Here is a 7,117-nt window from a genome sequence, read left to right as displayed (position 1 = left end):
AATCCCCTCCCCTATACTTCCCTACACTCCCCTTTGCTACACTACCCTACATTACCCTATGCTCCCCTCCCCTATGCTCCCCTACGCTCCCCTCCCCTATCCTATCCTACACTCCCCTAAACTCCACTCCCCTACACTACCCTATACTCTCCTACGCTCCCCTCCCCTCTACTATGCTACACTACGCTATGCTACACTACCCTATCCTACCCTCCCCTACCTCCTCTACACTGTCTTCCCCTCCCCTCCCCTCCCCTCCCCTTCAATCCCCTCCCTCCCCTCCCTCCAATCGCATCGCATCGCATCGCCTCCCCTCCCCTCCCCTTCCCTGCCCTCCCCTGCCCTCCCTTCCCTTTCCCTTTTCTTTCCCTTCCCCTCCCCTCCCCTCCCCTCCCTTCCTTTTATTCCCTCCCCTTCCCTCCCCTCTTGTCTTCTTTCTTTCAGGTAAGTTCAGATCGCTTCAGCCGTTCTCGTAGCTCATATCCCTGGCTGATTCACGCGAACCCATCAGCAGCAACCAGAAGCGCTCCAGCTGCTGTGTCACTAGTTGAGCAACAGTCTGCAACTGGGAATCGCTGACTTTGTTCTGTGGCTCAGACAGGTGCCTTTCAGTTGCACCCTGGCCTGGACGTGTCCTCTTGCTGTGTCCCCACCTACATCGCAGTTCTGCTTAGAAGCAGCAGCAGGCTTTGGAAGATGTCCCACTCCTTCCATTTTCAGTGGTTTAGCTTGGCTAGCCGGGTGGTGTCTGTCAAGAGAAGACAACAAAGAGATTTGGGTTAGAAACAGCTAACTGAGTAGTTCCTTTCCACAAGGGCAAGGAATATTTACCCGTTCCTAATGGAGGCTGCAGTGTCAGAGATAACGACAGGTCCTTCCGAGAGCTTTGAAATATCCCTTGGGGATGCTGTGTCCAGAGGACCAGAGCAAACCTGTCTAAAGTACACCGTGGAATCACTCGGAATTACTTCCTAGCACAGAAGCATGTGTCCGATACGGCTTCGGCTGGTTTCAGTGTTCTTCTGCACCTCATACCTAAATTAAGATAAGAGGTCTCAATGCAGATGGACAGCTTGAGAAACAGAGAAATCACTGATGTGCTTTGAGTACTTCTAAGGACTGAGAACTAAATAAAGCCAATGTGGTAACATTAAGGATTGGTTAGAAAAGTAAACGTTAAAAACAAGTAAAGGAGAAGAACAAGTACGCTTTCTTAAAGTATCTACTGTACTTAAAGGATCTTTAAGCAAGTAAATAAGTAATGAAATATATACGCAGAGAGAGAGAGAGAGAGAGAGATACAGAAACCTAAGAAACTGCTGCGCAGCTTAGCTTCTTGCTCTCTTTTCTAAAAGTCCTAGTGAATACAGCATCTGCGTGCGTTACAAGCATTACCCTCAGTCCAGCACAGGTACACACGAGAGGACAGCCTGCAGGTTGCGGAGGCAAAGAAACTGCTCTGGCTGGATGTGAAGAGCCAAGACAGAAGTTGCTGTCAGGGAAAAGATACACAGAGGGGATGGATGAAAAACACGGAGTGTGCTTCCGACCTTCACAACTTCTAAGCAAGCGGAGATGAGGTTGTGGAAGAACCAAATGAGCTGTTGATCTAGAAGCAGCCTGAAGACTGTCCTTAAGCAGGGCCTTGCATTCTTCATTTTTGTAGCATTGCTTGCCTTCAAGTGCACGATCATGATTTTATGAACTTTCTACCACTACAGAAATGCACCGGATTCTTTCACAAAACTTACGGGTGGTACTTGGAAATATTGGTCAGCATTCTCTATTTCCTTCGTCATCTCAATTCTCTTTTGGCCTGAGAAGCTTTTCAGAGCAGAGGAGAAGATCCGCTGTAATACGGAGTTTTGGATCCTGCAAAGGAAACGAAGAATCGTACTGACAACTCTTTTCAACCTCACCTGCAACCATCACAGAAAAGAAGACCGAAAGAACACCGCTTTAGCATGGGAAGCATACATTTGAGCATAGGTGTCCTAGAGCTGAAGCCAGGTTAAGCAGGTTCCAAACAAGGTGAAGGAGCACACCCATAAAGCATTTCCATTAAGCTGTGCTTGCAAACAAATGGTTTAAAGACTTAGATTTTCTTACAAGTGAAGAATGAAAAAATAAAAAGAAAGAAAATTACCAGGACATCCAGTTTTCCTCTAGCTTGCTTTGCTTCTTTCCGAATCTGAGTCTTGAGTGACAATCAGGGAGCAGCATTGTGCAGAAATGCCAAAGCCTCCCCAGCTTGTCGTACCTTCATCGACAAGGGCTTTGATACTGCTGCCTCCTCAGCACCATCAGCAATTTCCTAGGAAAGCTGGTGTCCACCAGGTCAAATAGGAATGGGAAATCCCTCTTGCCACAACTTCACACTCACACCAGAGTTGGCAGGACAGGCCGATGGACAGAGAAGTGTCTGTAAGAGTGTTAGAAAACAGGCTTTAGATTTCCGTCAACCCAGGAAAAATTACTTGCTCATCCCTTCAAACTGAACTCTCAGTAGAAGGAGGTGATCCCAAGCTGCATTCCTGACATCTATGCTGCAAAGTCATCCAATGGGACATGTTACTGTACCAGCCTGTTACGAACAGGAAGAGGAGTTTGAGGTTATGCTGTTTGAGTAGAATTAAGCTCAAAGAGTTAGTCCTTTGGTATGTTTTTTGTCTGCAAGTGTTTTCACTGTTTCCCAGACAATGTCTCCAGCAAGCTGGCTGCTTGCTTCATTTGTTCTGTTCTGTTCTGTTCTTTTTGATTCTGTTTTGTTTTGTTTTCTCAGCAAGGATTCTTAGAGAAATGAGATTAAAGTGATCATATTGTATGTCCGTCCCTCCCTCCCTCCCCTTCGCTTGTCCAGAGCTTTTACCTTGTCCACCAGCTTGAATGAACTCGGTCATAGGCGCAGGTGTGTCCAAGCCATTCTGTTGCTAGACATGTTGTGAAAACAGACAGCTAAGGAGTGGGGAGAGGACGTGCTGCTGTCTGCAGTGTGACCTCAGCGCTTACCAAACAGTAGGGAATACACAGAGAAGGGCGTTAGGAAAACTTCAAGCCCCAGACACATTTATGTGGAAACCATATTTCCCAAGATAACGCTGGACACAACTGCATAATCAAAATGGATTCATTTCTTGGTTCATCCAACTCCTAGGTTTTAGTGTTAAAAAGTTTCTGTCTTGGCTTAAAGCACTCTTCCAATCTCTATTTCCAGTTACTATGTTTTCCTGAAATAGCTCATCCCATTTTTTTCTTTGTACAATCTCCCAGCCTCTTTGTTTTCCTCTCCCCAAGAAACTTAGAGCTGCTCTCTTCCTACTTGGCAACTAGATATGGAGCTGTATCAGCCAGAAGGAAGTTTCCTTCACACCTTCCGCTTCTTACGGTATCTGGACCTTTACTCTTACTCGCCCTTCCTACATTAGCACAAAGAAAGCTGTCTGGGAGATCTGATGTCTTGTTTTCCAGAAGCTACCCTGAATCACCTTTACGAGAGCTGTCCCACGCTGCGAGCACACGTCTTGCAGTCTGGCCAGATATTTGCCTTCTAAGTCGATAATCAAACCTGTCAAGTTAAGAACACGTAACCAATGGAGAGGAAATCCTTTTATTTTGCTCCGAATTCACTTTTTTTTTTTTTTTTTTTTTTTTTTTTTTTTTTTTCCTAGACCAAGACTGAATCGTGGGAAAGCAGCAAAACTCTGGTGAAAAATGAAATGACAAATGTTAAGGTCAGGCAGCTTGCCCACTGCAATTGCTACCCTGAAAGCAGATGGAGTGCATCTTCATACCCCACAGCCTGAGACACTAGTCGACAGGCCAGCCCATGTGATGAAGTCCATTGCTGTCCTGAATTTTAACGTGACAGGGGGACTCTTAAGCCTCTTGTTTATGCTTTAGTACTTGCGGTCTCTGGGAGGACCACAGCACACTCTTCTCTGTCTCTCCTTATTTGTTGATCGTCTGTAGGAAGAAGAGAACGTGCAGAGGCCCTCAGCCGTACATTGGGTCTGTTCTCACTCTGTGCAGCTCCATCATTGAGCAAAGTACCAACCTTGGTGCTTCTGTCAGGACTTGACACAAACTACAGAATACTAAAATGAAGCATTCACAACAAAACCGCATTGTTTTCCCCAGCCAAGCATCAAAACACTTACAGAAGGGCATGGTCCCTCTCTGTGCACCTCAAGGGGAGATCCACAAATCCTCACGTGGTTTCATCACATCCAGCACCCTTCTCTGTCCCTCCCGGCTAAATGTGCGCAGAGGCAGCTGTTGCCAAAGTGCTGTGGTGACACAATTCAGTTCTGTTTCTGAAGTCATCACCGCAGGCGCCTCCCAGTGACGGCACAACAATCTCTGTTGCTAACGCGTATGTCTCAGAAACAGCTAGAGAAGTACCACTGTGCCCAAACTGACTTGAATTAGAGTAGTTCAAACATTATTCCCTGCTCCCCTACACCTGTGGAAGGTGTGTGATCAATCTTTTCCTTGAGAAGGGATTACAGACCAAAAGAGCTTGATTCTGAGACGTTGCCCGTCCTTGTAGAGCAGTTCACCTTTTATTTCCATGTCAGAAAAAAGAAGGTGAAATCAACAATTCTCTTCCTCCGAGCTGGGAATATGAAATAACCCCAATCATCCAGGAAGCCTTAATAAGGAAACTATGCACTTCCTTGTTAAACATCTTGTTTCTTGGGAAAACTTTTCCAGTCCTTTGCAACTGTGGTGGTCTGAATCGGCTGGGCAGCCGAGTTCCAGCACGGCCGCTCTCTCCCTCCCCCTCCTCCAAGGGAAAGGGGGAGAAAATACGATGCAAAGGGCTCAAGGGCTGAGATAAGGACGGGGAGATCACTCAACAACTATCGTGACGGGCAAAGCAGACTCAGCATAGGGAGACAGTAAGAGTGATTGCCTCCTACCAACAAACTAGACACGTGAGAAACAAAGGAAAACATCTTCTCCCCATCTGCCCTCTTCCACCTCCTCCTCCTGAGCAGCGCAGGGAAACAGGGGACTGAGGGCTGCAGTCAGTCCCTGATGCTTTGTCCCCGCCGCTCCTTCTCGCTCCCTCCCTGCCCCTGCTCCCCGTGGGGTCCCTCCCACGGGATGCCGTCCTTCCCCAGCTGATCCCACACGGGCTGCCCACAGGCAGCAGCTCCTCAAGCACTGCTCCCACACGGCTCCGTCCCACGGGCTCCATCCATCCATCCATCCATCCATCCATCCATCCATCCATCCATCCATCCATCCATCCATCCATCCCCCAGGAGCAAACTGCTCCAGCACGGGTCCCCCACGGCTGGGCGGCAGCTCCCCCCAGACCCCCTGCTCCTGCGGGGGCTCCTCTCCACGGGGGGGCTGCAGCTGCGGCCCGGGGCCTGCTCCTGCAGGGGCTCTCCACAGGCCGCAGCCTCCTCCAGGCCACATCCACCTGCTCCACCGGGGGTTCCTCCACCCACGGGGGGGCTGCAGCGTGGAGATCTGCTCCATGGGCTGCAGGGGGACAGCCTGCTCCACCAGGGGCCTCTCCCTGCGCAGCCCGCAGGGGAACTGCTGCTGCCTGCCTGGAGCACCTCCTGCACTGTTCTTGGGGTCTGCAGGGAAGGTTCTCACTCCTTGCTCTCTCAGCTGCTCTTTTCTTTAAATCCCAGCAGGTTTTCTTTAAATCTGATCTCCCAGAGGCCCAACCAGCTTTGCTCCCTGATTCGGCTCTGGCTAGCAGTGGGTCTATTTTGGAGCCAGCTGGAGCTGGCTCTGATCTGACATAGGGAAGAGGCTGAGCTCTACTCACTCTTCAGCATTATGGGAAAAAAGTGCAATTATTAAGGGAAAGATTAGGCAATAGACATTGTCAGAGAAATGAACTGGTTTTCACATAAAAGTTTAAGGATTCTTTAGTTTGAAAACAGAGGTGTATGTATAGCGTGGATCAATAAATTAATAAATGTTTTAAACACTGTATAGTCATGTATAGTTCTGAGATTATATATTTTAATTTTCCAAGATTAATTAAAAGCAAAGTCTGATACTCAAAAGACACTTGAGATCACCTAGAATGACAAATCTCTTCATGTCATACTCAGTTAAATCAAAGTGCTGTCTGCATTTGGATACCATTTGCCTTTATGAAACTGATGAAATAGCAATTCTGATGTAAAGACATAATAATTGGGTTTTGAGCTCTTATATCCCTTTATTTTTATTTGTGCTTCATATAAATGTATGAAAATTTTATTTGTTTAAGAGTATGAGAAAACTTTGCATTCTGCATGAATCTTTTCAATATGCTTAATTTACAATTCTGCTTCATTCTTTGATTTATGATACTATGCTGAATTCTGGTGAAATTCAATATTTTAATATCATTACTTTTGTCTCACTTACATTCTCTTTGCATAAATGACATCATCTCTGTTCTTCAATGTTCTGGCCATTCTTTCTGTGTCAGTGTTCATCACCTCATTGTCAGTCTTTTCTTCATGATTTTCTATTTATCACCCTAATCTTTTTCTTCTAACCTCATCCTTCCCCTTACCTTTCCTATTTTTTTCCCATTTTTTCTCCCATTCATTTAATTCTTTAAGATATTAAATATTTAACAAGCTAGGACTGCTTCTCATCAATATATGTAAAGGGTTTATGATCTGTCTTTAAATGATTTAGCCTGCCAGTAATGGTCTGGTTCTGAGTCTAAAGTTTGAAATCTTTCTGTTTCACTGAGTGTTAAGCCTATATAAATGAGCACAGTGCTACTTAGTGAAGCTGTTTCGTTGGGAAGAGGAAACAGTAATGTCTTCGGTATCAGACTCCTTTTGATTGCTTTGGCCTAGACTGGGGCAGTAAAGTTCTTTTAAAATTTAATTCAGAAAATTTACTAAACATCTTGTTAATTAAATATGCCCGCACTTTGCTCTTCAGACCATATGTGAAATTTAATTGTTGAGTCACTTAGAATTTTTTGAAGGGATATATTTATTTATTTATTTATTTATTTATTTATTTATTTTCCAAATAAACGCAACAGTACAGTTTGAAACCTGAATTTATGCACTCAGAAAACAGGACTTGTAGAAGCTCTACAAAATAGATAAATAAATCTGCTTCAGACCTTGAC

The 7,117-nt window shown here is 45.7% G+C and overlaps 1 long non-coding RNA gene across 2 annotated transcripts; it reads right to left on the bottom strand.

Annotated features, from left to right (window-relative positions):
- Nucleotides 1-439: 439 nt before the first annotated feature.
- Nucleotides 440-6,181, bottom strand: LOC140001947 (uncharacterized). 2 transcript variants are annotated; one of them, XR_011807765.1, is made up of 8 exons: nucleotides 4,158-6,181; nucleotides 3,486-3,565; nucleotides 2,870-2,930; nucleotides 2,147-2,422; nucleotides 1,752-1,872; nucleotides 1,396-1,492; nucleotides 832-1,035; nucleotides 440-748 (listed from the first exon to the last, which is right to left on the bottom strand). It is a non-coding gene; the product is annotated as an uncharacterized lncRNA (long non-coding RNA). The 2 variants fall into 2 exon arrangements; XR_011807764.1 differs by lacking the exon at nucleotides 1,396-1,492 and having other exon boundaries at nucleotides 4,158-6,178.
- Between the last annotated feature and the right edge of the window lie 936 nt (nucleotides 6,182-7,117).

This window comes from Anas platyrhynchos, chromosome 2 (assembly GCF_047663525.1).
Source record: "Anas platyrhynchos isolate ZD024472 breed Pekin duck chromosome 2, IASCAAS_PekinDuck_T2T, whole genome shotgun sequence".
NCBI lineage: Eukaryota > Metazoa > Chordata > Aves > Anseriformes > Anatidae > Anas > Anas platyrhynchos.
Note: the sequence above shows the minus strand (reverse complement) of the source record. Positions and strands in the feature narration are given on the sequence as shown.